The sequence below is a fragment of the Vanellus vanellus genome (assembly GCF_965231255.1).
Source record: "Vanellus vanellus genome assembly, chromosome: Z".
Classification (NCBI taxonomy): Eukaryota; Metazoa; Chordata; class Aves; order Charadriiformes; family Charadriidae; genus Vanellus; species Vanellus vanellus.
This window is the reverse complement of record NC_138908.1, coordinates 55,558,734-55,578,521: the sequence shown is the minus strand read 5'-3', so window position 1 is coordinate 55,578,521 and position 19,788 is coordinate 55,558,734.

Below are 19,788 nucleotides of genomic sequence, written 5' to 3'. Positions count from 1 at the left end.
GCACATGCTCACACATACCTGTACCTATACCAGTATTTATACTGCACAACCAACAGTATGGGAAAGCCCCATGGATCTGGGCTGTTTACAAATGTAGTGCTACCTAGACAGCACTGACTGTTTCTAAAAGCACAAAAAAGAATGTTTTTCAGCATATAAAATCACATACTCATACAAGCTGAATAAATTTTGAAGTTGTAACTCACAGATTCATTGCAATGCAATGAAAAGAAATTAGCTGTTGAAGTCAGTTGATAAGCAATTTAATAATTTTATTATAAAATTAATATAATTCAATATATTTTTAAACAAAATCTATTTATGATAGTGAACTTTTGGATAAACTGTTTTCCTGTATTAAAAATACATCCTCCCCCCCCCCCCAATGCTGCAAATATTAGTGAGCATAGATTATTTTTAGCTATTTTTCAGTTGGTAAAAATTCACCATTTTCATAGCTAGACTATGTATGTAAGCACAAAGAAGTATTAAGCTGTCTTTTCAGTAGTGACAAGAAAAGACAATCAGGCAGTTTTCATGGGAGAAAAATGTTATGTAGGCAAAGGTATAATATTTTCACAACTCCTCTAAGTCACATCATCTTACTGAGCGCGTTAGAGGGCTCTTCCATAAAAGGTCCGCACATATGTTAATTTCTGTACTGCCTAGAAACTGGTGAATGATGCACATAAATACAAGAGCAAATTTTATTGTTTTCACTAAAAAGTGTTATTAGAAACCTCTTTTCAATGAAAGAGGTTATTATAAATACAAAGAGATTCTTATTAAAACAATGCTATTTTTTTAAAGATATGAAATAAAATGGTTCCTTTAAAACTGAGAGCTGTTCAATTTTCAGTATTGTATCTATGAGAACGGTTTGGAACCATGCAAGATTTTGTCTTTACAGGAATAAATGCCCTGCAATGGATTTGAGCAAAGGTTGTTGTTGTTGTCATGCTTTGCACTTTTGTCAAGCCTTTTATGAATAAAAAAGTATCTAAATTCATCTAATCAGAGCCAGAGCTTAGTTGACTAATTCTTTATGATAATAGGAAGCTGTTTTTATCCCAAAATTTCTCTTTTCAATATTAAAGACAGAACAATTTTGGGGGAAAAAAAAAAGAAAATCCCCTTTGCTTTGATGTCAAAGATTCCCTTTGTCTTTGAACTTTCCATAGAGAATTGAGAATTCCTTTCCTACTGTATATGTTTTAACATAATCTAATTTTCTCACAGTACAGCAGGTCTTGCTTTTGATTTCTTCACTGTACAGAATCCATACTGGAAATACGTACACAATACCATAAAAATTAACTAATTTTCTAGGGCACCTTCTGGAGCATGCAGAGTCAAGGTGTCTCTCTCACCACTCCCCTCCAAAACTTGCTTCCTTTTTAATTTTTCAATTATTTTTTCCCCCAGTAATGTGGCAGAATATTGTAAGCAAAAGATACTAAAATTCTTATGTGTTCAGAGTCCAACAAGTGCATCTAAAGGCTGTATGGGTCTTCTGGTCTGTGCAATGACAAACTCTTTCCATTGAAGATGAGGAACTTCCCCATTTTCAGTCCGACTTTGCTAAGCTGTTGGCAGCCTAAGCTTAGAAAGAAATATGGACCTTCTCATGTTCCAAACAATGCCTCCAAACATTTCTTCAAATTTGACCGTGCTTTCATGTAAGCATCATGGTATTGATTATTTATATTGATAAAAAATAGAGACAATATTTCTGTGACCCAGGACGTGTGAAGAATTGTGGGTCTTCAAATTAATTTAAACTTTATGCTACAACAAGGTTTAAGTTTTGGGCTTTTGAGGCTTCAGAGCTGTATTTACTTGGTTGCTGTTTAGATAAAATCAGAGATGCAAAGCAGATTGTACAAAGCAGAAATCTTGAACCTTGAATGGATAATAAGAAATACAAAAGGTTTATGCATGCTAACTTACCTTTTAAGGGACTATGTGTAAGACATCTTACTCTTTTCTGGATGTAAAAAAGCCAGCTGTAGACTATGTCAGGTTTACTCCCTGTAAAATGCTTCCTATGTGTGTATTTTTAGGCTTTGTTAGGCCATGATATTAAGCTACCACCATTTGAAAATTTTTATGCTTGGATATCACGGAATGGATAGAGAATGCTAGTATTCTCTAGTATGCTTTATGTTTCCACTGCAATTACTCACTATGTTTTAGAAAGTTTATGAAGTTTGGGTTTGGTTTGGGTTTCTTTCTTTTTGCAATTTCTCAAAATTTTTGCAGAAGTTAATCATTGGATTCTGCAGTTTTTTTGTTGCATTGACATCTAAGGTCCAAATAATGAATCACCTTCAGAGCTATGGCAGGTTAATGTCTCATACTATGCCATTATTCCTTTGTTATGAGTGCTTCAAAGACAAATTAGTAATTCTGGTAGAGTATTACTTGGTAACTGGTGTTGGCCAAAAGTGAGAATTCAGATAGTGCAGATGGTTACTCAGGAAGAGTATTTTAAAGAGAACCATACAAAACAAGCTTCAGTGTTTATATGTTTGAATTTTTGAGAAGATGATATTTTTCAGGGATCTAGAAAAACATTTTTGCTATTTCCATCAGGAGTTCTGGAGATTAGTATATGTAAAATGTTATTAATTTCATAAGCATCCCACCTTCTGGGGGAATATCTTATGTCTATGTTCCTCTCAATAGTGAGCAACGCTTTTGCATGACGGTGGAGGTTTTTTTCACTAAGCTGAACTCTTTCAAAAAGGTAAAAAACTGATATCCTTACCATATGCTAAGTATCATTAAAAGGACATGAATTTATTTTCATAAAAACAAGGAAATTGAATATGGCTTCCTTGAGTTCATCCTCGTGATTTCAATTGGTATGGTATTCTCTATTTAAAAGTCTGACTCTGATGTTAAAAAGGTTGCTGTATTTCACCTGGACATGATACTTTATATGTAATCACACTGTGATCCTTCAGGATAAAAAGCAAGGTCTATATAAGTGATATTTGTGATTTACAAGCATTACTAGAAGCCTGAACTCAGCTTATGCAGTACAAGACAAGTTCTGCCAACCCAAAGTAAAATTTTATTGAGATGAGCAGACTCTGGCATTTTTATGCTCCCTAATAATGAATGACACAGCCTTTGGACAGGCATGTGTTACAGTCTCGTCTTCCATAATGGTGGTATCATTATGTTGTTAGTTTAAAAGGAAGAGAGAAAGAACAAGGAAGAAGCCGCAGGAGGGAGACTCATTTTGGTAAGGACACCATGAATCATGTTCAGCGTGTGCACTCTACTATTATATCCCCATTAAAATATCATAGAATTTTATTACTATATTTATTTAAAAGAAAAAATTCCGAAAAGAAGTACACTGAACTACAGATAGGGTAGTTTAAGGTTCTTTATATTAAAACACTGAAGTCGTCCATAGTAATTACAGTAAACTCAGCATGCCTTGACTATTGTATAATCATTCACTGAAGTGTATGCATGCCTGTATTATTTTATATGTATATAAATATAGAGAAATACACTGAAAAAAAAGATTCTTCTATATAACTAAGACTTGAGCCTTTCACTAGACATAGACTTGATCAGAATTTAGCTGATTAGCATTGATGCACTTTCAGCAGATTGGCAGTTTTGCAGCTTGAAAGTAGTGCTTCAATATGTGACTGTGGAAAGGAAGACGTGATTAGTACATTTATGTGTTTTTTTTGTTGTTTTCATTTGCTTTTGGGTTTTTTTAATTAGTTATATGCTTCCCACATAGCTGTTTGGTTCCAGGGGACACAAAGTTTTCATAAAAACAATGATTTGGGTGCATAGGAGATCCAGCCACGCATGGTGTCAAAGGTCTTCAACACTCAAGGGAAGGGTGGGAACAATGAAGCAGCAGGACTGCAGGGTTTAAGAACTCAGCAGGGCTCAATCTTGTTTCAAGCAGAGCTTAGGAATTCCACAGGCACAGAGCTTTAGGTTAGGTAGCCATAGGCATTCAATTAGCAGGATTTATCCTTCAGAACTTGCAAAAAGTATCAGGGATTACTCTTTATTAACCTTTTCTATAATTCTGCTTCCAAGATTGGAAAAAAGGACTGGTGAAAAAAATCAATCATTTCATATACAGCATTTCACTATATTTTCGTCTGATTTTTGCCAAAAAAAAAAAAAAAAGTACCCAAGACCCTTCTGCTTCCCTCCTCCAAAACACTACCAAATTCCAATAGAATTATTTTAATATTTTTATTTCAATTCTGTGGAAAGAGGTCACTTGGTGTAACTTTGAATATAATAGTGTTGGTGCAGCCATTTCTACATATTGGTCAAATGTTAACTGAGAAAGGTTTCTGATTTGTACAGGAAGTCGATCCACCTGGCAAGACATTTTTGTGTATAAAAGAGAGGAAAAAGCTACCTGCAGTTTTTTTGATTGAGGAAATGCAAGTACAAAACCACAGGTTATGACTACTCCCTTTCTTTTGTTGATTATTGTAGCTAAATATTTTCTCTTTTTCTGGCCTTCTGATCAAATTATCTCCCTTATGTCCTAATTCCATTTAATCACCTTTGTCTTTTAATGAGTAAAGATGCCAAAGAATTTTTTTATTTTTTTTTAATGCCTGTTAAAACATCATCACTGACATCCTCAGAATGTTCAGGCACATGCACTAAGTACCAATCAAATCATAAAAGACACCACCTCAACTGATCTGTTCTTTACTCTGGTTTATACCCAGGATGCTGTCAAAAAAATAGTTCAGAAAAAAGCCATAGGTCTGAAAGTCAAATGTATTGCTGAAGTGCTCAAAAAAAATACAGTGTAATTATTGCAAAGCCAGGCTTCTATGGTCCTTTCTCTAAGAAATTAATTGCTGACTCCCAAAATCTAAAATAGGGTAAATAAAACAATTTCACAAAAGTATCTATATGTAACATCTCTGCTTATTACTGCATCTTAATTCTTTTTGGTGACGACTCCTAGCTACCTTGCAATATCTGTTTTTCCCACCAAGAGGTTGTTTAAGATAGGCGGTCATGTTTTCTACAAGGAAATGTCCATTTTTTTATCAGGTGGAAAGGATAGTTAATTCCCCATTCAATAACTGTTTTAATAGTTTTATTCCTAAGTCAGTGATATTCTTATGAATGCCATTGATAAAAAGAAAAAAAATAAAAGCTGTGTTAGGAAACCAAATTCCTGAAAGGTATACTTTATTTGTACTCTTGCATATTTTCAAAATATTAATGGAAATTAAAATAAGAAGTAGAAAACCTTTGCTATTGTTAAATGTTTTCTTAGAGATAAGTAATCATTTGAAGTCACAGATATAGCTTTAATCCACATTGTTGATTTTCTTTACAGTAGTGATAGGACAACTTGTTATATTTATTGGTAGTTATTTCCACTGGGATTTTCATTTCTTAATTTTTTCAATGTGCAGGTGAGAGTGTGTGGTTTAGACTTTTCACTACTAACAGAACAGAATTTTTTTTTAAAAACAAAGCCATAGTAGAAAAACATGAAAATGTAAAATTAATAAAAAAGGTACCTAGAAGATTCAGCTGCTAGTTCAGCAATGGAAACCATCTGTCTCATATTATTTTCCTTGTAGTATTGAGTGTGTCATAGGATAAATGTCTAAAGACATCTGTAGTAAAATCACCATTTATTTTACATTTCAAGTATTCTCCATATTTTTCAAAAAAGCCAATGCATAATAATGGATTTGAAAGTGCTAATGTATTTTAATACCTTTAATAAGGTATTAAAACTACTGAGAGAATGATTTATTACAAAATACCATTGAAAATATGTACTTGAAAATATAGGCACTTGAGATAAGCATATACAACAGCTGTTAGGCCAGCTGCAACATAGCAGTATTTTCTCCAAGCTCTTCACAGAAGCTTAACCATACAGTCATAATTTAAAAAAACAACAACAAAAAAAACAGAAACAAAACAAAACAAAACAAAAACCTTAGTCAGAAACACGTATACAGTAAAATCCCTGATTTGATGGAACTAGTCCCAGGACTCAACAGGAGCAAAAGACTGTTAGTGTAATTTTAAAGCATATTCGTATACTGAACAGTCTCTTTGGTAACAGCAGCATCGTATTTGACAGAACTGAGTCCTTGGTTTTATATTCTGAGCTGGTCTTCTTTTTTAAAAAGCATCTCTGATTAGCCCTACAGAGCATCAGCACAGTTAAAAGTGAGTGAGTTGGAGTCTATTCCTTCCTGTGTGTTGCCAATAGAATTGTTTATTGAATTCCAATTATAATGTCGTCAATTCTGGTGTGTAATTCCTTCTGCTTTTCTCCCCCCAGGAGGAAATGAAAGGTGTCACCAGAGCTTAAGCTGAAGACAAAATTGTATCACTAATAGCTCATACATCCTGCAAATTCTTCCCTACACATTACTGCAATTCTAATGAATGAATCCAAACCAAGTTTTGGATTCAGAAAAAAAAAACCCAAACCAGTTACATTCATTTAAACCATATAGTATACATATCTAATGAGTCATTAAGGCACAGTAAATGGAATCCCACATTTTTCTGAGTCAATCTTTAAAGCAGAATTACACTGAGAAGAGTTAACAGTTGGCGTACATAAGTACACTTATTGTGGAGTAGACTGAGGTCTTCTGGATGCTTACTGTTCAGGATTGAGAAGAAAATAAGAACTGAAGAAGAGTTTTTCTCAATAATAATAATGATAATAATATAATGGTTTAGAATTAGATAGAATGCATGTTCCCAGTCAACCCATTCCTACCATTCATACAGCTATAATGAATGCTAACTTGATTATTGTATAAAGACCTTTTTCTGTGGTACACCTGTCCTTGTCCAACTTCTGCTCTTTTAAGTTACCAAGGCTTTGAGGTAATAGATGTATCTTCCTCTTCAGAGAGCTAACACGTTTTGGAGGGAAAAGATGGTGAGACAACAGGGTAGATAATGGGCCACAGGGTTTCCCTACTCTGCTTTCCAGAGAAAGGAGAAACAAGCTGATTATATTCAGTACCGGCAGAGCCAGCTGAGAAGTCTTTTTTTCTTTCTGTGTGTTTAGAGAGAAAAATGTTGCCACTTTGCTGGGATGACTGGCTCCACTATCTTTGAAAAAATAAGTGAGGTAGACTATATATTAGGCCTTCGGAGTTACTTGAAGCAATCCATTTTCCAGTGAAAGCTTTAGTCAGGTGTACCTAAGTGTATCCAGGGAACTGGTCAATGGTCGTCACACAGAGCGGCAGCTTTTTCCACTCCAAAGTTTCTTTTTACCGGTAACAATAGGGTCTTCGTGCTGACTGCTTGCAGTACGATGATAAATTAAAGAATACTTATACCACTGTTCTACCAACTAATAGTAGTCAAAGCAATTATAGCCATTTATTACAACACCACTTTCTCCCTGCCAAAGTGAATCATCAGCTGCATTAAAGCAGAAACTAAAACATAAACCTTTAACCATTTTTTAATGGTGTAAATTTCAACAAAAAATCTGTTCAGGATGTGCGGCAGTATACAGGATATGCATATAAAATATTTCTGCCTGTAGACTGAATGGTTTAGCCACTACATCAATAAGTTTTACTAAAATTAGCTACTGTTTTTCTTTGTAAATACACATTAGGTTATGCAAAGCCAAAACAGCTCCCTTCAGTGGCCAAAAAGCTTGAATTGCAAGACTGCGGCTTAAGAAAAATTATCTCTGGTAGCTTTCTCATAACAACACCTAAACAATCTTGTGCCTGATGCTTTCATGACATTTAAGTGTAACAGGGTAAATTTGTCTGAGTTTTAGCTCTGTGCATCTGTGTAGTTTAATATAGACTGTTAAACCGCTTCTGGAATACATATATGCCTGGGGACTAAAAGACAGTAATAGCAAATAGGTATTCTGTGTAGAATGAGCTGTCTATAACCCTAGAATAAAAATGCAGCCTAGAGGAGTTCAAGCATGGTATGAGACCTTGGAAGGCTAGGAACAGCATGACACCAGAGGCCCTGGGCTACGAACAACTCGCCAGTGGCCCACTGCTGACCAACAAAGGTGAGCAAACTTGGGAATGCGGCTGGGTTTTGGTATACGAAGAGGACAATGGGGGACCAATGAAGAAGCATAGCATGGGTCAGAATGACCAGAAACAAAATAACTGATCTGGGTCAACTGCAACCTGAAGGATGGTAGTCCCTTAGATCGGGTTTCACCACCAGCACCAAGACAGTACTGGTGCTCACCAAGCAAAATAATTTATAAATGAGTCTGTGTTGGGGAAGTACTGATGATGTTGCTGTATATACATACTCAATATTCTGCTGTTGTTCTGGGTCAGCTATCACACACAGTAGGAAAGAATATAGGTACAGTACTGGCAATTAGTATGTGACTGTGATTCATGTGTACACATATACAGGTACATATATACATAAATACATACACTTACACTTATAAAGGGCAGAGAGAGCAAAGAGAGAAAGGCAAGGTGAGGATACAATAGAACTAACTGTGTGACTGATCAATTGATTGCTTGATATATCTATCAATCTGTCTAAACTATATCTAACTGACTGTATATGAGTTAACTAGTAAGTCTTATTTAAAATTGTGCCTGGGGGAACGTTTCCATTTTTTCCCTATCCCTGCTCCTATTTTGGGGTTTGGCATCACAAAACTGAGCTTGAATTCTGTAACTTGGATGCAAGAAATTATTTGAGATAGAAATTTAATTAAAAAATGAATATCCAGAAGCCAAATGCATGCAGTTCAGAGCACAGACTTGTAAAATGAAAGATAAAGTTTCTCCTTTGCAGCTGTCATGCCTATATTGAATTGAGTTGTAAGTCCCAATACGTATGACCTATTTCTTCATGACCTAGCTCTTACAAACTAGTAATTGTAATAAAATTTAAGCTTTCACTAAAACAAAAGAACAACCCACTATTCATTGCAGTTAAAAAAAAAAAAATCTTAAACATTGTTGACCAGTGATTGGAAGTGGAAAGTTACTAAGAAAAAAATCCAAACCCAAAACACCTAATATTGTTTCATTGCTTTTAAAATAAACTTTTTTTTTTTTTCATGAGAATCAGGGAATGAACTAGGATTTTTTTTTAATTCTTAAAATTGACAATACTTCGCCCATATCCTAAAAAACCTTTATGCTGCTCTGCATAAGTTACATGCCAGTGAACCAGGCATTATCCACAGGAATCAATGTAAACTGGAAAGCAAACTGTTTAACCTGCATGTCCAACGTTCTATGTAAAATTCAACATCTATTTTTAAAAATGATATTAGGTATCAAAGGATAAACAGAAGCCATATGATATCTTTAACAGGGAGATAACCAAGATAATTCTTCGCATTCCTTCCACTCCCAGAGACTACACAAAAGTTAAAAAAAAATTAGTACTGGTTGTCCTATAGCTAACTGGTTTTTAAAGGTTTGTTTTTACTGATATAGGAATTCAGGTCTTTAGAAAGACTGAATTACTGTTTCTTAAGACAGAGACTGATCCTTCTCTTGGTCCATTATGGTAGCATTCTGAAATTTGTTATGTGCTCATAAAAAGAAACTTTTTGTACACTACCCCTGTGATACTGTTGTCGTTGCATAGTGTTTTCATCAGGTACTATTCTTAAACTCAGATATTTGGAAATTACACTTTGGTTTACCAGAAAGGAATTGCTTTTAACTGGGGCAGTGTTTTCCAGGCTCTTGTCCAGTTCTTCTGAGAAGGTGTTGACTCCTGCTTCTGAGCACAGAGCCAAGACATGAACAGCTGCAAAAGCAACTGCACACACAGCACCATGAGAGGTACTGAGAAGGTAAGCAATTTCTATGTAATAAGAAAGCATGGTAACCAACCAGTGGGATGCAAACAGCCACTTTTTCATCAGTTGGAGTTTGTGTGGGCCTGATTACCATGTCATAAGGGCTGAGATGGCTTTACTCCACTTTCACATGCAAAATACTATGGATCTTTTATTCTTTTCATCCTACAAGGAGACAATATTAAACCTGCAAAAATTCTTAAGATAAGATTCAGGCCTTGATTATTTAAATGTGTTTGTTTTCTTCTTCTTTGATAAAGAAGTATCTAAACCAAAAATTCCCAAATAATTCTGGAAAACACTGCAAGTATAATCTGTATGCATTATATTGCAACACTTTTCCTTGTTTACTCTAAAGAAGCATTGAATCAGACATCCATCATAACATACATTTAGAGTGTACCCTTGAGCAGCTCACCTCAAAACATACAGATGAAAGGAGCTGTAATATCAGAACTATTTAGTAACTATTCCTGAAGCTATGTCTTGTGAACACGTTGCTTACCTTGTCATCCCTGTGAAGATATACCAAGGATGGAAGCATAAAAGATCCTTGGTAATAGAATGATAGAATCTTGCAGGATTGAGACACAAGAGTTAAATTTTGATCCAGTCTTGTTTTCGTTTTACCTAATTACAGTATTGTCTGTGGGGCAGTATTTGGTCTACTGAGAAACTAAACAGAAAACATATATTCTGTTTCAAATGTTAACTTGAGACACAGTTGTTTTTTTTGTTTTTTTGTTTTTTTTTCAAAAAAGCTCTGTCTTAACAGCCTTATGTTAAATCATATGTAACGTTTTTGGGAAGAAAGTCCTGAAACAATGAGGTTTGACCTGGACTTCCGAAAAAAAAGCCAAACCAATATGCAAAGAAAAAGGAAATGCCATCTTTCTCTATAATACAGTTTTATATTTTGTTATGAAACAAACGGTATGGAGTCTGGCATTGAATTAGCTTACTTCAAACCAACAAGCAGATCTATGAAGGAGTTGGCTCCTAATCCATCAGTGATAAAGTAATTTGCACTTTTCAATACTCTGTATTTACATTAGTATTTCACACTGACATATCCAAGTTAAAAAATGACAAAATAGAGTGGGCAGCTTGATCTGAGAACAAAAAAGTCTTTAAATGAATCTTTAGTTTGTCTGCTTTTGCTACCTCATTAATCCTAAAAGGTGTCAGTCAGTAAGTCTAATAGCTATGAGTGTTAGTGCTGTGGTCAGTTCCAAATTATAGTATCGATTAATTGATTGTCTTCTTCCAGTTGTGAATTATATTAGTGCTGGCTCAGACTGTCTGGCTGAAGGCCAAAGCTTAATCTCGTGTGAAAGACAACAAACGGCTCCACAGTCATTGCTGTGGTTAAGTGTGTGATTGGGAAATGCAAACTTTTTGAACGATTATCTGATAAAAAAGAACGTGTGAAATACAATTAATATGTAGTTGGTGATAGTCTAATTCCACCTGCTGAAGCAAGAAACAGGTTCCCTTGGCCTCTAGACTTGTACAGCCTGGAAACACTACTGCTGCTGGACTTTGAATGGATATGATGAGGGGATAGGATTGAGAAGAGAAAAAAAATAGTCACTGGGTGAAACTACTTTAAGGAATTAAGACAATCAGTTTTGTGGTCTCAGACTAAAATGAAAATTGGAAAAGGAAATGCAGGTCATGACTCAAGTCTTATTATTGACATTGCTGCCTGGAGGAATTTGCACAACACATGTCTTTCCTGTGAATGCCTAATTTTCAAGAGCATTAGGCATTGTTGAAATTAACATAAAAGAGAAAGAAAAGTGGATGTGTTGTTCAGGTTTTTGATTTAATAAGAATGTAAGGTTGTTAAGATGGTCACCATTTCATCCTCATATCTTTCCAATAGCTTATGAGAGAAAGAATTTGAAGAAAAATTTTTCTTTCTTTCTCCCCCAACAAGGAGACATTTGTCTGTTACTGCTAATCTATATATCTAGTCTTATTTGGTCTAATACATAGCTGAACATAGTTTGTTTGTTTTGTTTTTTTTTTTTTTTTCAATTAAAAAAAAATCATAGGAGTAGTAAATAACAGTTTTATTTTTGGTCATTTTTTTTTCTTAATATAGGCCTAATAAAGTTCATAGGAACTGTTTTCTTTTCCTGTTCACAAACCAGTAAAGTTGCTGCATTGAGATTTAACTTTATAGAAAAACCATGAAAAGTTCTCATTTGAAGGAAATTCCTCAAACTGACAAAAACTTAGTAGAATAGGTGTGAAAGGTGTCCCTTCCCATGGCAGGGGGGTTGGAACTAGATAATCATTAAGGTCCCTTCCAACTTAAACCATTCTATGATTCTATGATTCTTTGCAGTAAAGAAGTGCAAAGAATGGAATGATTTGTAGTGATGTTATTGTCCAAAATACTAAACATTTACAACCTTGGATTTGTTAATTTACAGAAACTTAGAGAAATTTAAGAACTCAACCCTGAAGCCAGCTATCTTGGACATAAATAACAATTAAATACTAATTCAGTGCAGGCAAATTATTCAATTTTAGATTTGAATCACCATCATTGTTAACAGTCAGTATGAAGATTTAGTAAACAGCAACAGGCAAAATACTAACACTATTCTTAATGAAATCAACATTACTGGATACCATCTGTAACATCAATCTTACAGGTTAAGACCAAAACAAAGGTTTTGTGGCTATGTGGGGCTATGCCTCTGCTTTGTCCCTGTCCTCTACAGTGCTAGGACATTGTACAGAGGCATTTGTCTCCTATTTCTGAGGGAACGTAAGTGATGGAGACAGACTTGGATGCAGTTAACATAGTGCTGACTGAGAATGACTTAATCATTTTTAGAATTATGACATCTTTCTTTCTGCCTGTATTCACTGTCGCAAACACAGGATGCCCAAAGCACTGCAGCAACCAGTGCTGGGAGTCCCACAGATAATATAAGACCACCAGGGCAATCGGGGTTTCTATAGGACAGAAAAACAGATGGGCAGGAGTCATTTGCCAAAACATAGATGTCTGTTTGATTGTCTTACCTACCTTCTAGCTGACACTCCAAAGGGGGACAGTCCCCTGTAGTCATTATGTCATACCTGCCAGTCACTCATGGATGTTCACATGTTCTCGTGCATTGCAAATGGCATTAGGTGCCTACCGTAAGAAACCGAACCCTGCCTAATATATACCTGCAGCTTGCTAGACAAACTGAGGAAACAAATAAAGTTTACACCCATGCAGCACAAATGGGGTTTAATAGCACAAGTTGTGCCACGCAGATAGATCAGCTTGGAAAGTGCCTTGCTTGTGGAGAGAGGGGCGGGACAGAGCGTTTAGCCCGGGCCATATGTCAATTTATTACTCAGGTCGGGGTGCAAAGATGCAACTAATGCATTATGTAATTCAGTTACGGTTGGTTAACAGAATTGAGAATACTTGCAAATACCTTTAATCTATGTGGTGATTCCTCTTCTTGCTTTACTTCACTCATTAACAACAGTAGTGTTGTTCTAAGAGCACCAAAATAAAGGATGTAGTTGAGACTATTGCCCAGGGCTAATAAATTTCATAAAACCAGCAACTAAATTCAATCAACCTTGAGATTTATAGGCATCTGCTGTTTCTCTGAAAAGCTTAACTCTTTAGTTGTCATTGCTTTCAGCTTGCCTAAATCTGTGAGATGTCTGTTCAACTTTGTTTTATCTCTATTTTTAATTTCTCATTTGCAGTAAAGAAATACTTGTTTACATTAGAGAAAAGGAAACACGTCTAAGTATTTTCACTTCCTGTATGAAGAGTGAAGAGCATTTAAAGAATAAAATTTCTGGCATTCAGCAAATTGAGAGTGATCGGGTGGGATGGATGATATGCAAGTCAGCCAATAAAAGATAATGACGAGAAAGCTAGATTTAAAATACCACCTCTTCCCTAGACAAAGACACACACTAGAGAGATATTCAGAGCCAGAAACTTCCTCCTTAGCTAATGTGCTTACAATGGCTTCTCATGCACATCCTTTGTCTAAATCTTCCCTTATGAAGCAGCTGATAATGCCCAGCTCTACGTAAGAGGGAAACAGCAGAAACACCTTGTCAAGAAATGGTTTTAACACAGTCTTCAACTAAGGGGGATTAAATCTACATCTCCTAGGGCTTTTTTAAAACTTGACTGGCTGTCTATAGTCTAGTTACATTGAAGAAGACCAATGCATCTAGTTGCTAGAGATTTTTAAAGGAAATCTTTGCACAAATGTATTTTTGATAATCTTACAAAATGGAACATAAATCTTTAAAACCATAGTGGGGGGAAGACAGATTCATGGAAATGCTTATTGCCAAGGAGCCTCATGCCAATAAATGGCTCAGGCCACATGTGGGTAATGGAACGAAACAAACGAGAGAAGAGCATTTTGTGGCATAGATTATTGGAGTTCTTCATTTTCTGCCAAAAGTCAACACAGCAGTTGTGGTTTGAGAAAAATGAAATGCTACAGAGCATAGATATTTTTCCACTGTATAACTGGCCAAAAGAAAAAGTTCATTTGTTCTACATACCATGGACAGTAATTAAGTAATCACATGCATCCAGTAAGACAAAGTCCATGAAATGTTAAAGTTTTGAGTTATTAGAAATCTAAACCACAAGATGAGTTATTTTTCTTGGGTCAGATGATGAAGACTGAATTAAAACCTGAGAAAGCTTGATTTGACATTTTTTGTCACTTATAACAAGCAAAAACATTTTTAATGTTTAACTCTTTATCCAATACATTTTAGTTGCAGTATGTTAAAATGATTAAGTGTAGTAACTGCTTTGATTCACATAGAAAATGCTCGTAAAATATAATACTTATCTTTGTGACATATAAAAATTGTCATGTTAGCAATTCTGTCCCATATATTCAGACAGTTCTGTTTTGATAATCTCTTTTCCCCATTCTTTTTGCAGTTAGTGCAACTGAAAACCATTTTCTTTGACTACCTCTTCTCTAATATTTCCATGGTACAATTGTGTTACTCCCTTGTTCCTTTTTGTGAAGTTTTCTATTAAGACAGGATTTTTTTTTCAATCCCTAAATCAACAAACACTTCAGGAAACATTAAAATTAAAATGTATGACATGTTTGTAAGCAAAATCAGGTATTTGAGAGTCTCCAATAAGAACTCATGTTTAGAAGAGGTCAGGTGTTTTTACGTTCAAGTTTGCATAGTTTGTCCTCCACTTTTACACCATTTTCTTAAGGCATTAGTAAGTTTTTTTTGTTTATTAGCACTCTGATTTGTTTATAAATAGACTACACAATGGGATCAGATTCCTTGGTTTCCTAAGCATGCCAGTATTTCCTAATCAATGATAAATACACTAAAGACAGAAAACATTTTACAAACACGAAAATGCAAGGAAGATGATAGTACTAAACATGTAATTATTTTAGAAACTGTCGTGTTTTTAGAAAATTGCAGCAATAGCTTGAGTTAGACTTTTACAGACTACCTTATTCTTCATATACTTCCTTCTTAAAATATCTCAGGGCAAAAAAGATATTTGCAGTTACTAATTTGTTTTGAAAGCTCTTGCAATAACTATTTTAGAAAGTCAAATTGTAATAAGGCAATGTATAGTCTGTTGCAATAATAGGTTAACAATTAAATGACTTATTTAAGAAAACATTTATAAACTACTAAATATTTATGATGCATAATTTAAGACCTAAATCTTAATTAGAGAACTGGGAATTTTTACAGGTTCATAAGACCAAAGAGCTGAATTATTACATGTTTAATTGATATGATTCATCACACAGTTCATTTCAGCCTGGTTACTATTACAACTAATGAGCAGCTAGTACGATACACTGCAAAATATTGCTTTATTTGCTTTATTAAACTTAAGCATTTAAACTGATTATAAACAAACATATGACTTCATCTGTTTCTTAGCTTTGTAGTAACAAGAATTCCCATGCTGATATGATCAAAACTTCTAACTTACCACAGCCACTCAGCCTGCTACACCATTTACCTGCTTCCTTCCCTCTAGTTCTGCACCTGTCACTGCTCAGACGGGACAGAGAATCTAGTACAAATTATTACTTAACCATCTGGAAAGCACAGATAGATGTGTCTTTCTTTAACAGGGAAATCAGGGTTTCAGCAGGAGATGTCTATAGGTACCAGGGCTGAAGGCGCAATTCATATAAGTGAATCTATATGTGCAATGCTTGCAATGAGCGGGATTAAAAGGCTGGAAACCTGGCTCTGTCCTTCTCCCTGCATTGCCCCTGTATTACTGACACTGAAGAAGGAACGGTCTCCTCAGCGTCTGTCCCCTACTCTGTAAACATTTACTGTCACAGAGCTGCTCCATTTTAGCTCTGCTGGATTATTTCTGTTTCCAGGACCCCAGACAGTTCAGGAGTGTCCAAGCTTTGGTTTTAGTTTTGCAAATAGCAATGTCAGATTTATTTTTTTTTTTCTTCCCAGTAGTAGAATGCTCATACCTGTTTGTTTCTACACAAATAGCAGCCATGTAACACTTTTTTCTACCTAGTGTCACATGGTTTTGTGACAATATAGGTATAATTTAGGAGTGAGTTAATGGCTTCTTATAACCTTACAAGAACTGAACAAATAATTCTCTTTTGTGAGTCACCCACTATTCTCACAGACTTATTTCACTGATAAACTAGTACAAGCAAGATTTTGACATGAACAATCTTAAGCGACTACATAGCAGGAACTTTAGAATATCAGCTTGAAGAGGTAAGCAATACAGTAAAACAGGAAAGCAAGAATATTCAACGTAATCTGTTCTCATGGCAGCAAATAGTCTAAGATCTAATGCTACCTCCAGGAAGAAAATTTTTATAATACTGCTCTTGCATTTTCTGGGTGGACAATAACATTTTACATAGCTGGCCAAAGCTTTGCTATGCTTTATCAATTTGTGATCAAAGAAGATACCTTTTCTAACATGTCTTATTATCCTAATTAAAAATGGGGGCACATAATGAACCACATTTTCCAATTCCTGCACGATGAGTCACAGAGCAAAAGAACAATACAAACCCAACATACATCAAAGGCTAAAGCAGAGTAGTGAAAGATATGAGACTATGATAATTGCAAGCAGATACATCTGAAGCAAGAAGGGGGAAAGATGATTTTTTATAATCATTGAAAACCTAGCTCTGGAGCAATAGCTTACAGGACTCGATTTTTCCAGTCATAGATGTAGGGTATTCATGTTCCTAAGACATCAAGCTAATGTGCAGCTGGCTTCTAGTTTTGTAGTAGACTTCTTGAAGATGCTGTATACAATGTATCTTACAAAAAGCCCTGCCTCTGTTCCATATAAATATCTAATGAATACTGAAATTTTTCTTGAATACATAATTCACCATTTCTGTATTTTACTGCAATGACTACAAAATCTCAGTCTCGTAAGTTTTAACAGAAATGACCAAGGGAAGGTTGGGTGGGAGAGGAAATGGAACCTCAAATACAGATTGTTATAAATCATATATGGAAACAGGGCTGTACGACTCATTACAAATGCTTCTTGAAAACCAGTAATAAAATAATCTTCTTTAAGGAAATGCGAATGAAAATGAAGGGCAGATGTAGTTTTCGGGAAAATAATTTATTGGTGGGATGGGAGAGAGAAACAGGAAAGAACAGAATCTACAGGAAATCAACTGTTAATAAATATCAGAAACGGCAGTCAAGTGACAAGATAAGCTGCAGCATATGTTCCTCCAGCTACAAAATGGAAATCATTTTCTATAGAAGAGATGCTGATAAGCCTGCCTCCTCCCCAAAAGGCAATCATTTTACATTTTATATTATTTGAAAAGAGCTTGATTATTTTCCTTTGAATGAAAACAGATGATTCACATTTACCTGTCAACAGAATTTCGAATTCATGTGTTTCGCCTGCATACTTAAAGGCGTATGACCCAACCACAGCATGCTAGGGAGAAAATTTTAGAGCGATATAAATAAATAATAATTCATAGCCACAAATATGGCTTTACCTTTGTCTTATGTCAAATTACTAAAAATTAAAAACCAAATAGTCTATAAAATGTTGATTTTTTTCCAGTAACGGGTAACACTTCTGTACAGTATTTTCATTAAGATCAGAAGTGGTACCCCCCAAAAATAACTCACAAAATGGAAGGCAACATATGCAAATGATAATGATGTTATTTGAAGTGTAGATTTAAAAGGAAAATAAATATCTCAGGTATGTTTTGCAGTTCTCTAAGCAGTGTTGTTGTAGTAATGTATGCACAGTCTGATAGGAGGCAGGGAAGAACAAGTATAAAGGATAGACAGCAAAGGATTAATTGGGTTTCCAGTTTTCATTACCAATATTACCGGTAGATTAGCATTCAAACCTCCCTTTTATTAAGTAGGAAAGCTTGGAACTGGAGTCTGATTAGGAGTTTAAACATTTGTGAAATGTTAATATCTCGACAATATTTCAGTGATCTTCCTTCAGGACTCATGATGCCCTGATGCCCCTGCTTCTTGTCGTGTTTTAAGATAACTAGGAACAGACAGACAGAGATAACAAATGCAAAAGGGGGTTTGGGTTTTTTTCTTCTGAAAGTGTGTATAAATCACTAACTGAAAGACGAAAGGATTCCCTTTCTCCCAACATGCATGTCAGAAATAACAGCATACTTTCAATGGAAAGCTGAAAATCCCAAAGAAGCAGTCTTACAAAAGACCAAACTCTTGATCCCTGTAGATAGGCTTTACATAAGAGTTCTCCAAAGAAGAAATCCTCTGCCTTTAGTAGTGGTGTAGTAGCAAGGGTACTGTATCAGCAGTACTTCTCCCATCAGCACTATCTTCCTCCAAGAAGCTCTGGGGAGAGCAGTTCCATAGTGGAAGACCCACTCCCTGCCCTTTCTGCCTGGCACTCACATCCCTTCACCTCTCTCTTTCACCTGTGCTGCTCAAGGCAACTGCAGGAGGACTCCTCTGTGGGCTCATACCACCCAAACCCTGCACCACTCTTGCTGCATCTAGGATTTTCCAGTCCTAATCAACACGGGCAGCATGTTGTCCTCAGACTCATCAACAATGAGTCTGAGGACACTTGTCTTTTTTTCAAATATTGTTCATTCCTATTACTAGAAATAATGAAACACAGAACCTAAATTGTTATGCTTGCCAAAGCCAGACAGCTGGACTGACCAGGCTTGCAAAGATGTGACTTTCTGGTAACACAAAAATTAGTCCTTACATAAGATGTAATATTAGGGTCAATAGTAACAGTACCATAGCAAAAGAGTAACATATTTATTAAGTACTTATACATCTACTTCTCCTTATAGAGCCTGACAAAGAAACTTAACTAAAGTAAGAAATAGCAATATTTTTGTAGCCAGATTTGTGTCAGCTTTTACAGCTGACAAGTTTTCATTCACTGACACTGATTCTAGAGTGTTATAAGGACAGACCACAGAAAAATAAAAAGTCCTTTCCTAAACCAAATAAGCTTTTCAGAGAGTGACAAGTACAAGAACTATTTAACATGTCAGTGAATTTTGATAATCACAGAATCACAGAATGATAGGGGTTGGAAGGGACGTCTGGAGATCATCTAGTCCAACACCCCCACCAGAGCAGGGTCACCTACAGCAGGTTGCACAGGACGGTGTCCAGGCGGGTTTTGAATGTCTCCAGAGTGGGAGATTCCACCACCTCTCTGGGCAGCCTGTGCCAGTGCTCTGCCACCCTCAAAGGAAAGAAGTCCCTCCTCATGTTTAGGTGGAACTTCCTATGTTCAAGTTTGTGCCTGTTACCTCTTTTTCTGTCACTGGGAACCACTGAAAAAAGACTGTTCTCACCTGCCTGGCACCCTCCCTTTAAGTATTTATAAGCGTTGATAAGATCCCCCATCAGTCTTCTTTTCT